Source organism: Drosophila serrata, unplaced genomic scaffold, assembly GCF_035046125.1.
Source record: "Drosophila serrata isolate PLE 108 unplaced genomic scaffold, ASM3504612v1 contig_249, whole genome shotgun sequence".
NCBI lineage: Eukaryota > Metazoa > Arthropoda > Insecta > Diptera > Drosophilidae > Drosophila > Drosophila serrata.
The window spans coordinates 1643817-1664746 of NW_028257147.1; the positions used below are offsets into that span (position 1 = coordinate 1643817).

At 37.2% G+C, this 20930-nt stretch overlaps 1 protein-coding gene and 1 long non-coding RNA gene across 3 annotated transcripts in view; one reads left to right on the forward strand and one right to left on the reverse strand.

The window, feature by feature from the left end:
* Positions 1–20930, forward strand: part of LOC147643662 (uncharacterized) — a 205872-nt gene that overhangs the window by 170898 nt on the left and 14044 nt on the right. The window lies entirely within an intron of this gene.
* LOC110187396 (uncharacterized) lies at positions 6664–7584 on the reverse strand. Its single transcript, XR_002319884.2, has 4 exons — positions 7270–7584; positions 7071–7152; positions 6889–7008; positions 6664–6829 (listed from the first exon to the last, which is right to left on the reverse strand). It is a non-coding gene; the product is annotated as an uncharacterized LOC110187396 (long non-coding RNA).

The following is a 20930-nucleotide window of genomic DNA, read 5'->3' on the forward strand; positions in this document are numbered from 1 at the left end:
CTGCATATCTCGACTCTGAATGGAGGGGGGTTTTCACCATTACTGGTAACCATTATTCCAATAGATCGTGCCAAAAAATAAAAATGAAAAGGAGGACAATCCATTGTCCAACTGTGATAAATGAATGTGGCACGCTGTTCATCAGTCCGGGACACTTTGTTTACTCTCGAGTGTCGAGGATCCGAAAAACCACACAAGAGATCACAACAACAGCCAGAGATTTTCAGCTTTTCAACTGGGGAAAAACTGCCAACCGATCAGAGTGAGTTTTTGCCAGTTTAACACCTTTTGGCCTTTATCGTTCTCTTTTGGCAAGCTGTGTAAATACTGAACAAAAAGTCGCACAGTCGCCTCTTCTATTTGCACTAATGAGCAAATGCAATAAAATGGCCCTGCCTGCAATTGTGTGTTTCAAAGTCAATTGTTGCCCAACCTCAACGATCCTTTCCCTGAAAGGGGAGTGACAGGATCTCGGTGGGATCGCCAGGATTCTGTGTGTTTTGGGAAAAATGACTGTTTATGTTCTCGCTTGGCCTGTGAAGTTGCCCATAAATTATCCCCCGAGAATGGGAGCAAAGTATATTCATAGATCCTTCTGTCATGGCAGCTGTGGCCACATCTCAGCCTTAATTAGTTGGGTATTTTATTGTTTTGACACAGCCTCGGTGTCGGTATCCTTGCCGCCTTTCAATAACTCAGTCTCCTTGGCCATTCGCATGCAATCAGAGTCGAGTGCTTTTCCAGGTCCGCCTCTGCCTCTGAGCCGGCCTGTTCATGCGTTGACTTTTGCCTATAGTTATGACTCGCACATTACACTGATTAGTGTGCCGAACGCTATAATTACCGACGACAACAACTATAAGCACGACGACGTCCATGGGATTCTCAGCCAACTCCAACCGGAATATATATAAAATGTGAGTTTTTGTATCTAGGGAGTTGCAGATACTCTTTGGGAAATTGTTTAAAAATAATGCGAAAAAACAGTTTTTTTAAGAAATATTTTCATACAAAAAAAATTGTTTGCATGTACTCAAATATATGATCTAAAATGGGATCTTATGAATGGACAAATTTAGGTACTACAAATTAAATAGATGCTTTTTAACAAGAAGTTAAAGTTAAACACAACCAAAGCACTTGTAAGTTTTTATTAAATACAACTTAACATTTCTGTGTAAATGTATAATTTAAATATATATAAGTTATATCCATTTTTTTGTATAATCTATACTACTAAATTGCTTAAAATATAAATTACAGAATATTATTATCCGGGTTAAACTGTAGGTTCTTGGATATTGAACAATTTTTATATCTTTTGTATTTTCACTAAGTATCTGTCTTGTTTCTTTGATAACCAAAAGAATTTTATACTTTAAAACCACATTTTCTTTTTTAATATTTAACAAAATACTAACCAATTTAATGTATAAACTAATATACACTACAAAAGTCCTGTGTAAGCCTACGAAAATTGCCTAGCGGTGAGCTGCAGACAAATTTACAGCGCAATTAAAGTGCAACAAAAAAAAAAAGGAAAAAGAAAAACCTGTGCCACGTTCAACGTTCAATGTTCGTGGTTCGTTTTGCGGGGAGTTTTAAGATTAAACACATTTTGCATTTAATTTGCCATAATTATGGCAGTCGATGGCGGGACAGGGGGGGCAGCAGCCCGTTGATGGCGCCAAATTAAGTTGTAAATGAAGTTTTTGGCGTCGCTTCGATTGCAACCACCATCAGGCAGGCAGCAGGCGTCAAAAAATGTGGTTGGTTTCATACTCCATGCTAAATGCACCACCGGTGGTTGGACTTGCATGTGACCACATTTTCCTGATGCTCAACTCTTTGAAATTCTAAGCTGTGAAATGCCGCCATTGGGACTCAACAATTTTCGGTTATTAATTCGTGTTCGTGTGAGTTATTTTCGGTCGGTTCGAAATTAATGTTGCTCAATTAATTTGCGCCACTAAACGTTTCTCAGTCTTGAGTTTTTCTTTATTTTTTCCTTCAAGAGTATTTAATTTATGTGTGGTTTGTGGTGTTCACTGACCAGCATGCTAGTTGCTGTGGGTTTCTCCTATTTTGACAGCTTATTTCGGTCACGGATCTCCGAGAGAGACAAAGCTGTTTTTGATAGGTGTGTAAATGTGCCAGAGGAAATATGTAGAGTCCAAGGGAAACGGAGATTATTTATTGGTCTTGATACATAGGCGCTTAATCATTTGTGCTTAGTTTTGGCTGATGTCGAATAATAAAATTTAAATAAGCTGGCCCACAGATCCTTGAATTTAAATGTTTTATACATTCTTTGGTCTTTTAACTTCGTTTTATGATGATTTTCAGTACATTTGTGGCCATAAAACCCTTTCTATGACCTCGGTTTAAGCACAGTTTCTTGCTAATATTTCTTTTAGCAAATTCAGACGAAAATAATGACATAATTTCGATGCAGTATCCGCCTCTTCAGTTAATTTCAGCACTTTGACTCTTCATTATGTGCCGACAATTACCCATGGATATCCATTTCAGAGCGGCGTCAGTCGTGTGTGAATGCAATTGTGAATTTGCAGTTGCGATTGCAAATGTGAAATGCATTTTTCAACACTTGCAGCACTCGTTGAAGAAGAAAAACTTCCTCAGCTGTTGCAGAGAGAGAAAGAGGAAACCTGTTAATTATCAACAATTTTGCCAGACTGCTGCGTGTCTGTAATTAGTTGCATTTTCCATTGAAAAGCTGCGGCAATTAAAATATAAACACACAAAAGGCAATGGCACCACACGCATTTCCAGCTGCAAAGTGTTGCCAACTTAGCGTACAAAATTATGGCCAAGCGGGAGATACCTGTACGGTATGCACCATAGTCTTAGTTTACTAGTACAATTCAAGGAAGTTGCCACATGTCAGCCGTGTCGAAAGGCCCAGCAATTAAGCCTCAAAATTGCATTGCAAATCTGCATTAATTGCCGAGTGTCATAAAGACTATGCAAAGAGAGGTGTGCCTATGGGGGATTGTGAGAAGTTTAGGTAATTTTAAAGGTAGTTATTACACTAGATCTTGAAGAATACATTACAATAGGTAAAGGTGTTGTGTCCTAAGAATGCCTAGGGGAAGTTCAATAGAAGTGAGATATTAATTATGATAATAAAACAAAACTAGGCTACATTTTCGCGGACTATGTTCAATTTATGTTCTAATTAATGAACTTCTTAATGCAGTTTTTAATTTCTAATCAAAATCAAATCCTTATCCTTATCTCTCATATCCGTTCTTTGACCAACTTGTATTCTATCTCATCTTGGCTAGTATCTCTGATTATGTATCTCATGCTCTTTCACACACATCTTTTCGCATAAACACATTGCGATGCCTTTCGCAGCAAATTGAACTGGAAAGACCTAAGGTTGAAAGCCCCGCCCACAAAATAAAAAAATAAAAATCCACCCACTTGCCACTTAAGCGCTGCATGCAAAGCAATTTAGCTGAAGCAGCTGCGTCCTTCCTGCGCCACGTTCCACATTCATATCGAAACAAATCCCTGGCCCGTAAGTGGAGTGAGGTGGAAACTCTGAAAACTTTACAGAAAAAAAAAGAAATAACTTATTCAGTGCACCAAAAGAAAATTGATTAATATATCTCAATTTTACAGAGAAGTATTAGTTATCATATTTATGATTAAATATTTAATTTGGATAGTATTAATCGTATTTATAAAGTAGATAGGTAGGTATATAGAACAGAAGGCTGATAGATAGTTAGATAGAAGGATAGATAGATATATTGATATTTAGATAGATAGATAGATAGATAGCTAGATGGATAGATGGATAGATAGAGAGATAGATAGATAGATGGATAGATAGATAGATAGATAGATGGATAGATGGATAGATGGATAGATGGATAGATGGATAGATGGATAGATGGATAGATGGATAGATGGATAGATGGATAGATGGATAGATGGATAGATGGATAGATGGATAGATGGATAGATGGATAGATGGATAGATGGATAGATGGATAGATGGATAGATGGATAGATGGATAGATGGATAGATAGATAGACAGATAGATAGATAGGAATATATATAGACAGACAGATGGATAGATAAACTTGCAATTTATTATTACTAAATATATTTTAGGATACTTAGTTATTTAAAGAATTTAACTTTTTACAATTTTGAAGGCTTGGATACATTAATGAACATTTAATTGCAGTTTATAAATATTTACATATCAGAATTGATACATAAATTTATGAAATGATTTAAAAGACATAGTTTCTAAGACCCTTTAATTATATTTCAAAAATAAATGAAGTACTATTTTCGACCTGTGTACAAATGAAAAGCAGAGGAAAAGCGCAGAAAAAAATGAAAATACAAATAATAAAGTTCGCTTGTCAGTTTAGCAGCCATTTTGCGGTTCCACGGCACAGTTCTTCCACCTGCCCCGCCCTGCGTCTCCTGTCATTTTCCTGCCATTTTCCGCCCACCCGAAGTTCGACGAATGCTTTGCATTTCCTCCCTTTTCCTATGGATTTTTCTCTACCTTCACTTTTTTTTGTTCTTGTTCTTAGCCTGGCACATCTTTTGGTGCTTATCCGCAATTTCTTTCCGCTTCGTACTCACCTTCCATCGTCAGACATAAACTTTTTTATGGCACCCACTGTTGTTGTCTTTGATAAATCTGCCTCAATTTGCCCATATCGAGGCAGAGGGGGGCGTGGCTGGCCTATGGCTTTATTTGCCTCAACCCAAAAAAAAAAACAAAGAAGAACCCAAAGAGCTCACCTCACGAAGCCCCACTTCATGAAAGACAAGTTTTATGTCAATTTTTTCTGCTTACTTAGTGGGCGGTTTGCTTAAGCCTGATTTAGCCCTCATTACACAACAAGAGGTGGGGGGCGGAGTGAAAGCGGGATTTGCTTTATTACAGTTTAATTAAATTTGTCCTGTAGCTGCTGCTCCTGCTGCTGCTGCTGCTGCTGCGTCTTTAGCCAAACGACTCAATTACGCAGTTAATCGTAAAAAAATCCTTGCACTGATTTGTTGCAGCTGAAACCGAAGCAAAAGGACCCTGGCTTTGAGGGTTGAGGTTGGATGCGGATGGGAATGGACGCATGTTTGGGCCATAAAACGGCGGCACTCTTGCTTCCCGGCTATTATTGCTCTTGGGCAGGATGCAGGGGTGCTGCTCCGTTATCCTGCCATCCTGCGTGGCCTCAGGTGCGCTCACTGGCGAGTTGATCCATTTATGGCCATCGTTTGGCCTTTTTTTCTACGATTTTCCTGGCATTTTCATTTTTTTTCTCGTATTTCTTCATCCAGAGGTACTTTTTTTGTATACTCGAATGGAGGGTGAAGATGTGGTATGCCGGGATTTTAGGAGGTTTTTGGTTATTTGTAGTGTATTTTAGTTTATTAAATAATTTCGATAGTTTTTATAACATTTTAAATAGGCCCGAAGGATATTCAATTCAATTTAAAGCTCAGAATATGGTTTTTTGTGAGATTAATTGATCCCAACATTGTATCACTTGCTTTGGCAAATAGTTCATTTATTATATTAACATTTAATAACTCTTCATGAATAAGAAATTAAATTAAGAAATGTATTTGACATACATTTCATATCCTTATACATTTTTAAAGTTCCAAAATATTATTCATTTACTGTATAAAATAACTACAATAATATCCTTCGAAAGATAACAATGAATGAAGCTCCTTCTGTGCAAATAATGATCATTTCTATACACAAATTTGTAATACTCATTTGTCAAGATTTCATACAATATTACTAAGGTTTCCATTGTGAATTTCCTCAAGTCTACTTACACAGCATAAAATATTCGACCCATTCCCTCGCAAGTCCTTTCCTTTTGTACATCATTTAAGGGATATGCGGCTAAGACGCTACATGACCGCAATGAATGGTGCTCCCTCGACTGCGTTCGTTCGTATTAATTTCTGGGCGAGATTTACGAGCGAATCTGGTGGAAAATGCAGGCAGAGCGAACCCTTTGTTAATCAAAAGGACACACGTGGGCAAATGGCTCTACCCTTGATTACACTCACGGCTGGGGCAATTAAGCGTGTCAGGATCTCTGAAAGTGTATCCACCATAAACCCAAAACGGACAGCTCCTCTTGAACAGGCTGGGGCACGTTCCGGCTAGAGAAATGGCAATCCAATCCAATCAAATCTCTTGAGGGGCTCAAGGATCCCCCATTCCCAGGGAAAAAAGGCAGCTAATGTTTAGGGAAATTGTTTACCCTTCGACTGAGGCCAATAAAGAACCACTAAGCCTTTTTAATTTGCCTATGCAAATGCTGAGTTGTTTACTTTTTGACACATGCGCGACTGTCATAATTTAGCCCGGCATTTTGGCTCCCTTCCTTCCTCGCCTTTTGTTGTCCTTTGTTTGAATATGCAAATTAGGAGGCCTGACACTGGTAATCCTTGCTAGCTGCGGCAATTATGAAGCCCAGGCAAACAAACAAACGGTGTGCAAATGTGACAGACGTTCACCGGAATTGGAAAATGGAAATATCAGCAGGGAAAAGGGGTGCAGACGGATGTAATTTATGGGAAAAAAGAGTAAACGATCGACATTTCAGCCATAAGTATTGTTTAGAAATGAAAGATTAAAGTATATAGATAACATATACACATATATTATAAAAAGTTGTTTTCAAGTTATTGAATTAGTTTTGCTCTAATATCCATTTGTATAATTAATCACACCATATTATATTGTATACATTAGTTGTACAAATAGATATTAGCGTTCCAAGAAGCTCTGACACAGTTACCAATCTGTTGAAAATAAAATTAGGCATTTAATTTATATTCTGGAATTTAGTTAAAAACATTACCAATTTCTATATACAAGTATCATCAGGAGTGCTTCTTGTAATCCCATTGTTTTTCAATAGTTTAAGGCCAACGCTCATCCCTGTACTCGCTGAGATTAAGCACCCCAATAACTTGAATAACTGTAAATATATAGCACAATATCCTTGTTTTTAAATATAAAAAAAATGGTTAATATATTTACCTATAGGGAAGATGAAGTAGAAATACATTATAGGCGCTGGGTAGCTCATTATTTTTCCAATTCTAAAAAGTTTCCGATTGCCCTGAATGGTAAGAATAAATCAAACATATGTTAATATATTAAATGACGATTATTAATCAGTAGTTTACTAGATCGCAAATCATCTATGGCTCCAGTTTTTCAGAATTCGATGGCTTACCCGATTTATGCCTAGTAGCAATAGAATTCCAGCGATGATACTGACTATGGCAACCAATACACCGAAAATGAATTGTACTATCAAAACAACAGGCGTATCGAAAAAATTTGGCTGTGCACCGCGCAAAATACATACTAATATTAGCACATTAAGGCCTAAACAAGCAGCTCCAAAACCTATACACCAAAATGAAAAACTTCGGACACAAGACTCGGGGTCTTTATCAGTACACATCCTTCTAAAGATATCTATCTTTATATATTTTCTTAAACATATGTATTTGTTATTTCGTATTTCGAGTTATTTGGTTTATATTTCAAAAGCTCCTCGATCGGGGACAGTAGGTTTCCTATTGAACCGAAGAACGGTACGCAAATAAATACTTTTAAGGATATAGCAAAATCATATTTAAAAGTTTATATATAATCCACTTCTTTGGTTATATTCACACCACCTTGAGCAACTTCAATTAAAATAAATAACATTAGGACGGAAAGTTAAATATCTAAAGCACTTCATTGCCGTATTGCCTGACCGCCCTGTGAATCGATTTGGTTTCTTACCGGTACCGGTTCAGCCCACTTGGCTATTTCACACCTTATTTATTGACCATTTATTTGAGCCCGGCTCGCATCTCGTGCGCTTTCGGCATTTATGTCAAGCGGCTCGAATATGCCCCAAGCCGCGACTTCAGATGCTGCATCCCTGATAAGTTCGGTTCTCCAAAAGGGGGGCTGGCCACACTGGCCCACGGTTTAGTCCTCCCGTCTTGGCCTGTTCTGTCCTGTCCGAGCCAAGTTCGGGCCAAGTTTGGCCAACCGAAAACGGGCGGCAACCTGGCCGCACTCGCAAAGCGTTAATGTGAATTATTAATAAGACAAAAGGCAGCGGCAAAAGGCGGCCTCCTTTGATGCTGTGCTGGGCAAAAGAAAAAAATTATAAACACTGAAAAGAAAATATATAGTGATTAATTTTTACCACTCTAAAATCGTTAAGTTAAAAACTTTTATATAGAAATTTGGATATAGTAAATTTATCAACTAGGGAATCCACTATCAAACTATTTAAGAATACTTATTACTCTTAATTATATCTTTTGATATCTGAAACTTCACAATATGTTTTTTATATTGTTAAAATGTTAGTAATGAATTTTGACTGAGTTTTTAAAAGTAGTTTTATCTTTGTAAATATTAAAAAGTAGTATTATGAAATATAAATAAATATTAGTAATTCATTAATTTTAACTGCATTTTTAAAGAGTCGTTTTATCTTTTTAAATATTAAAAAGTTGTCTTATGAAATACATAGGTTTCCCTTGTTTCGGCATTTATTTTCACATATTTCTGCTGGGTTTGAATAGATCTTTTTATAATTTTCATAAATTTAATTTATGTAATTAAACTTTTATTTAAACCTGAGATTTTCCTATGGTATTTTCCCTCCGTGTTGCCATAGTTTGCTTCAAACTTCAGCTGCATCCCGACTTCAAAAACCGGCGGTCTAATCAAGATGGCGTTTGGCTCTTTTGGCGCGAAGCGAACTAATCAGGCGGTGAGATTTAAAAATTAACGTGGCTCAAAGCGAGGAGCAGAGCCAAGCGGTCTCTCCAGTACCAAGTACTGTCTATATACATATATTGTAAATATATTATTGTGCAGTTTGGGATGCCTCCAATGGCTTGGCAAAGGAAGGCCCGACTTTGGCATTGCAGTGAAAGTGTGCTTTGGTTTTTTGTTGTATTTTGTATTTTGCAGCCCCGTTGATTTAGGCGCATTGCCGATAAGCAACAGCGAACACATTAAAAATGCATAAATCAATGCGATAAACATGATTTGCCGCATGTTTTATTGACTATTGTTGCAGAGACTTTTGGATTTTTCCTTGACTTGAATTGCATTGCATTTTGCGGCTTTCTTGGTCTTGGTCTTTTCGGCTTTTATTTGCTAGCACGATTATGGCCCACGGGGTTATGCCATATAAATTTTTGATCTTCGGCTTTGTATCTTTAGGCTTTAGTCTGTATCGCTGGCTAATTAACGTTGAAAATTGGGTATCTTTAACTTGAAGTCCTTGGGGGGTTTTTGCAGCTGCTGATTCAGTTGCTGAAATGATATAAACAATATGCCAAGACGCACATGCCCGATATAAAGAAAAGCCACTTGATGATGCTCGAGTGTCTGTATGAAAAGCACTCGAAAGATTTTTCCGCGACTGGCGCGCAAATAAATTGAAAACTCGTTAAAAATCCATAATGCTTGAGGCGGCACTCGGAAAATGCGACTGCAGGCACACACACAGGGGCGAAAAATGATTTTCATTTCGTATTTTTTTCCTTGAAATTGAATTGAATTGAACTCCGATTTCAGGTTCCCCTCTTCTTTTTCGCTGCTGCGCTATAAATCTGGCAAGTGGCTTTTCCTTGTGCACTTGCTTAATTAATAATTTTATGGCCTTTTAATGGCCGGCCTAGCCAACAACAGGGAATTAATCAACGGCGTGATCCATTGCGCCCGGCGAATGGACGGACCCCGAGTGGGTCCGGCAGCCTGGCAGAGATCCGATCCATTGATCTTGTGCGCCACCTCCTGGTCCCTGGTCCCTGGTCCCTGGTTCCACTCCCACTCGTGGACCCAGCCAAAAGTTGGGCATTCTAGGCGCGTTTATCAGCGATAAATCTCTTTGTGTTTGCGCGCCGGCGCAAGTGAATTGAATTGAATTAAATTTTAATTAATTTTATCTGCACTTTGTGGCAAAAAAAAAAAATAATAATAAAACACGCAGCCTCCCCGATCACTTTCCGTTCGTTCGTTGTAATTGTGGAAAATTGAAAATTACCCACCAGCCGCCAACGCCCCCCCTACTTATATTTTCCCCCGCATTTCGCCATTCGCTTTGATCTCCTTTATTTCTGGTTTTTCAATTCCCAGAGGGATCGACCAATGGAATTTCTTTAAGCAAATCGACGCCATGCTTAAGCATTTTGGCAGTAAATTTCAAAAGAAATTGATAATATTCATTATGCCATCTGCAATTTCGATTTTTACTTCTTTGTTTGTATTTTTTTTTGGTATCTCTACAGAACAATTTGCGTAAAATTTTTATGACTTTTCAGATTTTACGATGAATTCCTCTCTGGCTGCTTATTTTTTCTCGTTTTATTTTCTTCTAAAGGGAAAGCATTTCTTTTCCCGGTTTTTAAGTCATTTTTGGAATGCGTCAATGGTTGGCAATGGAAAATTATTGCCCACAGAGATCGATGTGTAAATGATTGAAGGTTGCGGATTTTGGTTTTTATTTGAAGTAAAATAGGAAAGGAAATTGAAAGTGAACCTAAACTTAAAATATTCAAATTTCTTGAATCGATATTTGTACATACATATTTAATTTACAATTTTTTATACAAATCAATATTTAAAAAAACTCATAACTAAGCCAAAAAGGCATTAATTCGGAAAGCTGTTCTATGCTAGTTTTTATTATTTTAAAAAATCTCCATACTTAATTTACAATTTTACAAAATATTAATTTTTGCCAATTTTTGAAAATACTAAAGAGGCGATTTAACCCTAAAAAAATGTTGAAAAAATTAAAAAATATTTGTTTCTTTCTGACATGGCTAGATAGATTTGCCTGTTGATGCTGATCAAGAATATATATGATTTATGTGATCGGAAATGACTCCTTCGCAGGTTTTTAAGCTTCTGACTAATATTATAGGGGTATAATGATGGCTTGAGGATTTTCACAAACCAAGCTTCAAAATGATTTATAAAACCAAGAAAATTAGAATTTTAATAAAATATTTAATAAATAAGTTTCTTTCGGCATAATTATTTTTTTACCTCTACACAAGTACTAATAATATTTTTCATAATGGCAAAATTCCTGAAAAAAAAACTTTATTTCATTGTAATAACATCTATCATCTGTGACCTCCTTTTAGACCATTTCATCTTACCAAATACCGAAAAAGCACCTCACCGTTTTGGCTTTCAACATGCTCACACTTTTTGGACCTTTTTCGCCTTCGAAAGCCCATTTATGTGACGCGTCGGCCTGGCCAATTGCTTTCTAAGCCAATTCAAATGTCATTTAAATGTCAAAAGTGTTCGATTCGTTAACAATGGAAATACATTTGCGTGGAGGCATTTTTCGGTAATCAGAAATCCGAATCCGAAATCGGCTTTCAGCTTTCAATCGCTGAACCGCCGACGAGCCGCTGAATGTTGAAACAAATTTGCGCTCAAATTGTCAATATGACGGAGGCCTCGATACGTAAATCGAAATGAACATGAAAAGCGCCGCTAATTGTCAAAAATTGTTGGACATTTCATGGATAAGGAGGGGGGTGCGTGTGTGTTTTGTGTCCATGGATTTATCTGCCATTCTTTTCAATTGGCCAAATGTGTGGTCCGCTTGGCTAAACGCTCTCGCTTTGATTCCAACAAAAAGTTGGGGAATATTGCGTGACAGTTTGTTGAATAATTTACGAATCCATTGGCCCCTGAATAAAAGGCTCCTAAAGGGTAATTTTTGTCTGTTTTCACGCGCACCTAAACACACGCAAGAATTTTGGCCATCTAATTGTGCGCATAACTGTGCTCGGTAGCTACCTTTTTTTTCTATCTTTTTTTTTGTGGGGGGAAAACTATTTACATAAATGTGGAAATAATTAAACATTGGGACGACAAACTTTTCACATGAAGGGAAATTCGTTGTTGCTTTTTTTTGGGCCTGCAATTAGTCGGTTTAAATGCCGCATAAAAGCCAGGCCCCAGAAAGCTTGTCAATTACGCGTAAAATGTCCCATCGTCCATTGTCAGTCCCCGGAGCGATCTCCGGGGAACTCGGAACCCATCCCATTGCGCATGCGCAGCTTGGTTGGATAACTTGGCCCAAAAATTAAACACGGAATCTGATATGAGTGTATTTATTTTTATTTTTTTGTGTTTATATTTATATTGTATGTACGCATAATAATTTTAATGAACGGTTCCGTCTGCCGCGGCGATTGTAATCGCGCTTAATAATATTTACAGTGGTAATCTACCCGAGCGATGATGGTGCAAGGTGTCGCCTTCGATATGCAACCTGACCACAGGCACTGAGAGAAAAGTATCAAGGGTTTTGAATTAGAATTTATTGGGGATTCTTATGATATTTAAATCAAATTAGTTTAGATACGATTTTTTTAGTATTTCCTATTATAATATTTGCAAATATCATTGATATCTTCGGGTTACTATATATATGAAAGACTTACGAATATATGTTGAGTTCCTTAACTGTCTATTTTTTGTGATTTTTTTAAAGGGAATACTAAAGATTCCTTGAGATAGCTTTTGGTAAACTGTAACATAATTTAATAAAGTAAAACTGTATCTAAAATGTGAATATAAAATTCATTTTTTCCTATTTTAAAAATATTGCGAAATAATGTAATTTTTATACAGAACGACTTAGGATTCTTTGTTAAATTACAAACCTTTCGCTACATTAAAATCTGTATCTAAAGTGTACACAAAAATAGCTTTTTATACTGTAAAATTTAACAACATTATAAGTTCTTTATAAATTAGAACCTTAATATATTTTTGATGAGTGCAGACTTACCGTTCGATTTCCTTGCAAGCCGAAAATTATAGCATAGATAGAGCCACACACCGCATTCCTCATGGCTACCTGAAATAATTGCCGGGGCCAGAGCAGCTGCCTCAAAGGCGGCCGCAACGTCGTTGTCCAGCGGAAAAGGAAGGAAGGATGCACCACTTCTCTCCACTCCACTTCACTTCAATCCACTCCTAAAAAGTGGGGCGTTCTGCGGTGGCACACAAAAGAAATAATTTGGCGTTGATTGCCATGTACACGGCCATGTGGTCAACACCCAAATTTGACACCAAACGTCTCCGCGGCCCGATAAATTGTGAATGATAAGGTCTTAGCTGGGATATATACAAAAAGGGGCAACTCGGTAACCAAAAAGTATATATAAATTACCCTTTACACAATTGGAAAGGTAAAATAACCAAAATACAGAATACATAATTCAGTCGAAAGGGTGATGAAGTGTTTCTTAATAAATGCAGATTACTTGAATTAGTCGCAAGTGATATTTATGAATAAAATGATATGGTTAAGGTTTTCATAAGGGGGAATTTGAAAAAAGGGTTGCTATTAATCAACTTTATAGAGATTGCGATGGTGATATAGAGTTAAATGTTACCCAAAGGTGTTGAGAGAGTAGAATTGTACAAGTAATACCTGGGAAAGAAGTAAGGATATTATTTTATTATAAGTTTAAAAGCTTCTAACATTAAGAAACAATAATATTTCAATGACTTAATATACCCTCTATTATATATTTAATTTTTAAAAATCTACGAATATTCCTTCATTTAGAAACCTTTGCAAAACCTGATTATTCTTTAACCCACAGTATTTCTTTCTTTCCCTCAAAAAAACCTTACCATTCCCACAACTCCCTTTGGTCACTTTGCTATTTGTTTTCATTCACAAAGATTTCACCTATGGGACACTGGGAATCCTTGCCCTAAACCGCAAAGGATAATAAAGATTCCGACTTAAAAGCGGCGCGCGCACAGTAGCCATTGGGTACCGTTAGTGGACGGCCCGAACGAACCGTTATTTCCGATAATTTAGCGGCTTAATTCAAACGGGATTCGAACAGGACTCAAAATGGTCAACAGGGGGCGGTAAGGAAGGAGCAACGAACAAGGATGAAGCAGAGTTTGTGGGCGAATCTCCAGACAATGAGGCCCTAAGCGAAGTCATTAATAAGCAACAAGAGCCACAAGTAAATATCCTTTAAGGATGTGCCATGTGTGCGGGGTTACAGCAGGGGTTGAGATTATAGAACGAGTGGGATTTTTACGATATAGAAGTTAAAGTTAAATAAAACATTTTATTAGCTAGGGAAACGGTTTCTACAGAAAATATTATTAATTAAAGGCATTTACTCAACATTTTTGACATAACTCTTAAGGAATACTTTCTTCTGGGCTTAAAAGCCTTGATTTCACAAATTTTTCGACTTACAAAAATCATTAAAAATTAAATGGTTTTTATTATTTCATTTATAAATCAAAAATAACATTAATTAGTTACTTTAACCTCTATAACTTTGTTTAAATTTTCTTTCCGATCCTTAGATCTACTTTTTTGACCACATCTGTTTGGTTGAAACACCAGAGGGCACAATAAACAAGCCATACTTATGGCTATCCATATTTATGCACATATTTCTGGGCATAAAAATTACCACTTTGCTTTTCGATTCTCCATTCCGCATTCTGTTCTCGATTTTCGGATTGTTTTCTGTTGTCCTCCGGCCCCTTTGTCCTTCGTATGTTTGTGTTTTGCCTTGTGTCCTGTCACTTTGGACAACAACGGGAGACAAAGCGGCGTCGTTTTGTTTTGCACACAGCACACACAGTGCCTGCAAAAAATAAGATTTCGATACAAAAACGGCGCCCAGCGGGGAATCCCAGTTGAGAATTCTGACCACATGTTGACAATACCGTACCTCTCTCTATCTCCCTCGGACAGGTGTGAAGAGATCGACAGCATGTGGGTGCAGCAGCAACTGTCCCAGCATTAATTTTAAATATTATTTTGGCAGATCTGACATTTAAAAAAATAAAATTTGCAACGCTTTGTTTGCCAACGCAGCGAGCCTTTCGACAAATTGTTTCCGTTTTTCGCTGCGTCATTTGCGGATTATTAATTATGGAGACAATAAAATTATAAGGAAATTCATGAAAATGATTCCCACGATCACATTTTGTGAATATATTTTTACTAGGATGATTGCAAGTTATTTTCTTCTAAGTTAACGTTCTAAAACAGAAGTCTAGTAAATCACAAATCTATAAAAATCTTGCTCACCTAAGTAGACCTATGTTTTTTGTGAAAATATCCCTAGTAGGCCTTGGTCCAAAACTTCATACACTTGTCCATAGACTCGTATACGTTTTCCTCAGTATTATTTACTCAGTCAAAAGGGAAACGTATAACTTTCTTTGTTCTTTTCAAAAATATTACAATTTTTGTAATACCTACTTTTAATCTGATCAATACTTTACATTTTTCGAAAAATACATTCCTTGTAATGGAATTAGAACAGCCGAGTACATCACATTCAAAGGAGCGAGAAGATATACCCATCAATATGTCACCGAATATAGGATCAGCTCCAAATCAAGATTCGACTGAAGGTGCAGTATTGGGAACCTTGAATACAGGGGATCATTTCTTTACCAGTAGAATTCCCATAAGCAATCATACCCTTGGACAACCCTTGAGATATATTCCTGGGCAATTTATTTATCCTGGCAATGGGAATGTTCTAGGAACACGCCAAGTTTGTTTCATGGCAACGGGAACACAAACCGATGAGACAGAATTGATTACAAGACCTATTCCAGAAGAAATTACCGAACTTATTCCATCTCCAACTGTAGAAGAAAATCCGGAAACTGAAGTCAACAAGGTGCAGCCCACGGCCTTTGAACGGATTGCGTTCTTCCTGGGAAAACTTGCCAAGATGATTCTTCATTCTGCCAAAAGCTTGCTGGCTGCCCTGCCAATATTGATTCTATTATTTGCCATTTGGGCCTATACCGTCGATGAGCCCGAAATTCGTATAACAAATGCAATTGAAGAATTGACCAAATCTCGGAAGGTAGTTAGTACTTTCTGGTGGTTTGATTAGAGACGCAAACACTTATCAATGTTCTAGGCGTGGCCAACATCTAAATTATCAAGAATAAACATAAAGTTGGGGACATAAATAAATTTTGATTGATTTATGGTTGCTTTTTGAATATTTTGAGCTTTGCTTTGGGGAAAAGTGAACCAGAGTCTCATTATAAAATTGGCAAACTTTTAGCATATTGCTACTGAAGGCATCCAGGTCAATTGGCATTGTATTCAAACCATTTTCGAAGCCATAACAAATGACACTTTTAATCATTGCATATTAACGGACTAAGCCCCGACCGAAACCCGCACTTTGGGCCCGACTGATTTATGGCCCCGACAGCGACATCCAACCAAAAAATAACCCATTAACTAAATCCGCATTTAATAAATGCCAGCCAGAGGCCGCGAGAAGGTAAGAAAGAAAGGGTTTTAGGGATTGGGATGGGTATGGGGGATCCAAGCCAAGTTGGCAAGTTACAAGACCAGCAAATTAATCACGCTGACGACTGCGACGTGCTTGATGATATTGGTCGACTGATGCTGACACTGAGGAGCTGCCAGGCCCCACCAGCCATCAGTTAGCCCAAGTATCTTACGGATGAGTATACCCATGTATCTGAGTATCCCACTGTGCCGGAGGGGCATCAATCTGCGGTCTCTGGGTCTCAACTTTCAGACCATGTGACATGTGGGGAATGCAGCCAGAAATCGGAATCAGAAGCGTTGACATGACAACTCGAGATGAGGGGCCCGCGATAAGGATAGCCACTTTCTATTGGCACGAGAGCATGGAAAACCTTTTTGTGGCCCTAAGCCACTCTTGCCCAATTGTTTGGATTTGGAATCTTACACTAGGAGAAATTACATTTCCAAGCCAACTTTGGTTCTTAAAGATTTACTTAGAGCAAAAGCTGTCAAAGTTTGGAAGAATTTACTAGCTCGTAAAGCAGGCTGAGCTATACCTTTGTAACCAAATTCACCAACAAGAAAGACTAATTTTCCTCGGCAGTAAAATATATATAATTGCAAGATAAATTCTTTCTACAAAAAAGTATAAATTAAAGAAAAGAATTCCTCTCTCTGCAGCGACCCCACATCAAATCTTCGGTCACGCAGTCAGCACCGAACTCAACTTTGACTTGTTTTCACGCCATTGTGATCATGTTGGTGACTCGTGCGCTTAATTTCAACAATTTGTATGGGTTGCAAGCGAGTGCAATGAGTTTCTTTTCTAGCACTAACTTGGCTTCAATTTGAACTTCAGCCTCTGTCATTGATTGATTGGCCATCGGGTTATGGCATTTCATTTCGTTTCGAAAGAGCTTTTCACTCAACTCTTGTTAGCCGTAATGGATCGCCAAGGCATTACGTAAATCCGTTTCTTGGTAAATGATGCTGACAAGGCATTTGATTAACACGATTAATTGCTGATAAAAATGTCTGACAGTTTGTTTTTTTTCTTACCCCCCCCCCCAACTCCTTCAACCAAAAAAAGGAAATTTATTGCCCACTACTGGAGATACGTAGGCCTTTTGGAAAATATTACAGTGCATACAGGATGTAACATCAAGAAAAGGATAATTTTTAAACATAAACCTATAAGGAAAAGGGGTGAATAGTTAGTGAAAAGAATTCATTATAGAACTAAGTAATTTCTAGATAAATAAGGCAATATATCTTTATACTCTTAAACATTTTATAAAAGGTAGAAAATTATTATTAACCTTTTTGTTTACTATATAAATAAATTCATAATTTGCATATAACTGATAGCCACTGTTTTTATGTAAAATATTAATTGAAAAATCAGATATTCCTGCGTCTGCCGCCACCATACCCGGCTCTCCTTCAATTTATTATGAAAAATGCATTTCTCATCGCGGCTTCCGCATAAATTCATCAGTTGCAGTCACAGTCGTCCAGTGTCATTTGTCCAGCTCCGCTTGGCGCCATTCAAGCTGATCCCGTCCCAGGGTCCTACTCCCTCCCAGCAGCCTTCCAAAGCCATCAGCAGCCACCCATCTGGGACTACTGTACGGTGGACATCCCGTGGCGTCGACCACCCAGGACGGGAGTTGGAGTAGCAGGAGGAGGAGGACGAGGTGGAGCTGGGCTTCAAACGGTGGCAGCCACCAGGCAGCAGCTGTCAACTGTCGCACACGAGTTGTCCTTGTCAGTCAATGGATTGGCATTCCGCCTGGCAGGGAGCTTTGGCTTTGCCTGCTCCCCACTTGGGTCTACAGTCTCTGCATTTTCTATATTAAACTTTCACATTTTTTGACATATATGTATCTACATACATCTGCATATGTGTACGTGTGGCCAGGCGAGTGCAATTGGTATGCAAATTGACAATGGAGTGAGGCACGTTTTTTTTATTTGGCATGCAACCTCTTCTACGAAAGGGAAATGCCTGGATTATGATCAAGTAAAGGGAAAAGGATGAGGGCAGGGCTATGCAAATATTGGTTTTATATTTTTAAAGGAGTTTTTGGGAATTTAATAGTGGAAGGGGAATATATTGTAATTTTGCAGGATAGGTACTTTAGAAATTTGTTCTACCTTTAATAAAGAAATGGGAAGAATTCCAAATTCAAATTCCTTGATTCTCGAAGTTTGATTTCTTTCTTGTTAAGAACCAATGTATATCACACACTAAACTCAGGTAATTTTATATATATGGCAGCTATATGATATATTAGTCCGATTTTCATAAAATTTTACACAAAATTCTAGATTAATATATAATGGTTATATATGAAATTTGATGAAAATATATGGAAAACTGGAAAAGTTATAATTTTTGTTCTATAAATCGTCCGATTTTTCCTATGGCAGCTATATATATGTATATATATAGTCCACCGATTTGCCATGCTCCGACTTATATGTTAGTAAAATTATATAGAGGAATAACTCCATAGTTTCATTCAAATAGCTTAAATTTGATCCAAAACAAATCTCGCACATCTGTGCATATGATTCCCAACTGGTTCTAACATCCCCGGAACGAAGTGACTGCTGCCGGCCAAGTCTTAGAAATGTGTTGTGTTACAAAAGTTGCAAGTCATTGTTTATTAGTGTTCAAAGTGAGTAACTGTTCAAACATATTTACTGGTCAGGGATACTTACTGATCTTACTTACTTACTGGTCAAAGATACTTAGTGTTCAGGGTTAATTAATGATCATAGTAAATTTTTGGTCATAGATACTTACTGTTCAGAGTTAATTACTGATCATAGTTATTCACTGGTCATAGCTAATTACTGATCATAGTTCTATAAGTCGTCCGATTGTTCCTATGTCAGCTATATATATGTATATATATAGTCCACCGATTTGCCATGCTCCGACTTATATGTTAGTAAAATTATATAGAGGAATAACTCCATAGTTTCATTCAAATAGCTTAAATTTGATTCAAAACAAATCTCGCACATCTGTGCATATGATTCTCAATTGGTTCTAACATCCCCGGAACGAAGTGACTGCTGCCGGCCAAGTCTCAGAAATGTGTTGTGTTAAAAAAGTTGCAAGTCATTGTTTATTAGTGTTCAAAGTGAGTAACTGATCATACATACTTATTGGTCAGAGATACTTACTGATCTTACTTACTTACTGGTCAAAGATACTTAGTGTTCAGGGTTAATTAATGATCATAGTTAATTTTTGGTCATAGATACTTACTGTTCAGAGTTAATTACTGATCATAGTTATTCACTGGTCATAGCTAATTACTGATCATAGTTCTATAAGTCGTCCGATTGTTCCTATGTCAGCTATATATATGTATATATATAGTCCACCGATTTGCAATGCTTCGACTTATATGTTAGTAAAATTATATAGAGGAATAACTCCATAGTTTCATTCAAATAGCTTAAATTTGATTCAAAACAAATCTCGCACATCTGTGCATATGATTCTCAATTGGTTCTAACACCCCCGGAACGAAGTGACTGCTGCCGGCCAAGTCTCAGAAATGTGTTGTGTTAAAAAAGTTGCAAGTCATTGTTTATTAGTGTTCAAAGTGAGTAACTGATCATACATACTTATTGGTCAGAGATACTTACTGATCTTACTTACTTACTGGTCAAAGATACTTAGTGTTCAGGGTTAATTAATGATCATAGTTAATTTTTGGTCATAGATACTTACTGTTCAGAGTTAATTACTGATCATAGTTTTTCACTGGTCATAGCTAATTACTGATCATAGTTCTATAAGTCGTCCGATTGTTCCTATGTCAGCTATATATATGTATATATATAGTCCACCGATTTGCAATGCTCCGACTTATATGTTAGTAAAATTATATAGAGGAATAACTCCATAGTTTCATTCAAATAGCTTAAATTTGATTCAAAACAAATCTCGCACATCTGTGCATATGATTCCCAATTGGTTCTAACATCCCCGGAACGAAGTGACTGCTGCCGGCCAAGTCTCAGAAATGTGTTGTGTTACAAAAGTTGCAAGTCATTGTTATTAGTGTTTAAAGTTAGTAACTGATCATACATACTTACTTGTCATAGATACTTACTGATCATAGTTACTTACTTCTGAGTTACTTACTGCTCATTGCCAATTACTGATCATAGTTAATTACTGATCATAGTTACTTACTCGTCATAGTCAAAGTTATCGTCCGATCTGGCCCGTTTCGACTTATATAAGAGTGAGAGTATATAAAGGATTTACTGATTCGTTTCTTGTTAAGAACCAGAGAAAATCTAAAATAATTTCATGCAAACCACAAGAAATATTACCCTTCAACTCGGATAATTTTATATTTATTAAAAAAAAAAGGAGACAGACACAGATACCCAAAAAAGATTCCGAGTGAAAAGCGAGCCAAAACCGATCTTCCGCTTAACGTGAGCAGTCACAGATACTTATACTTTAGGATACACTTTGGGGGAGACGGATGCGCACA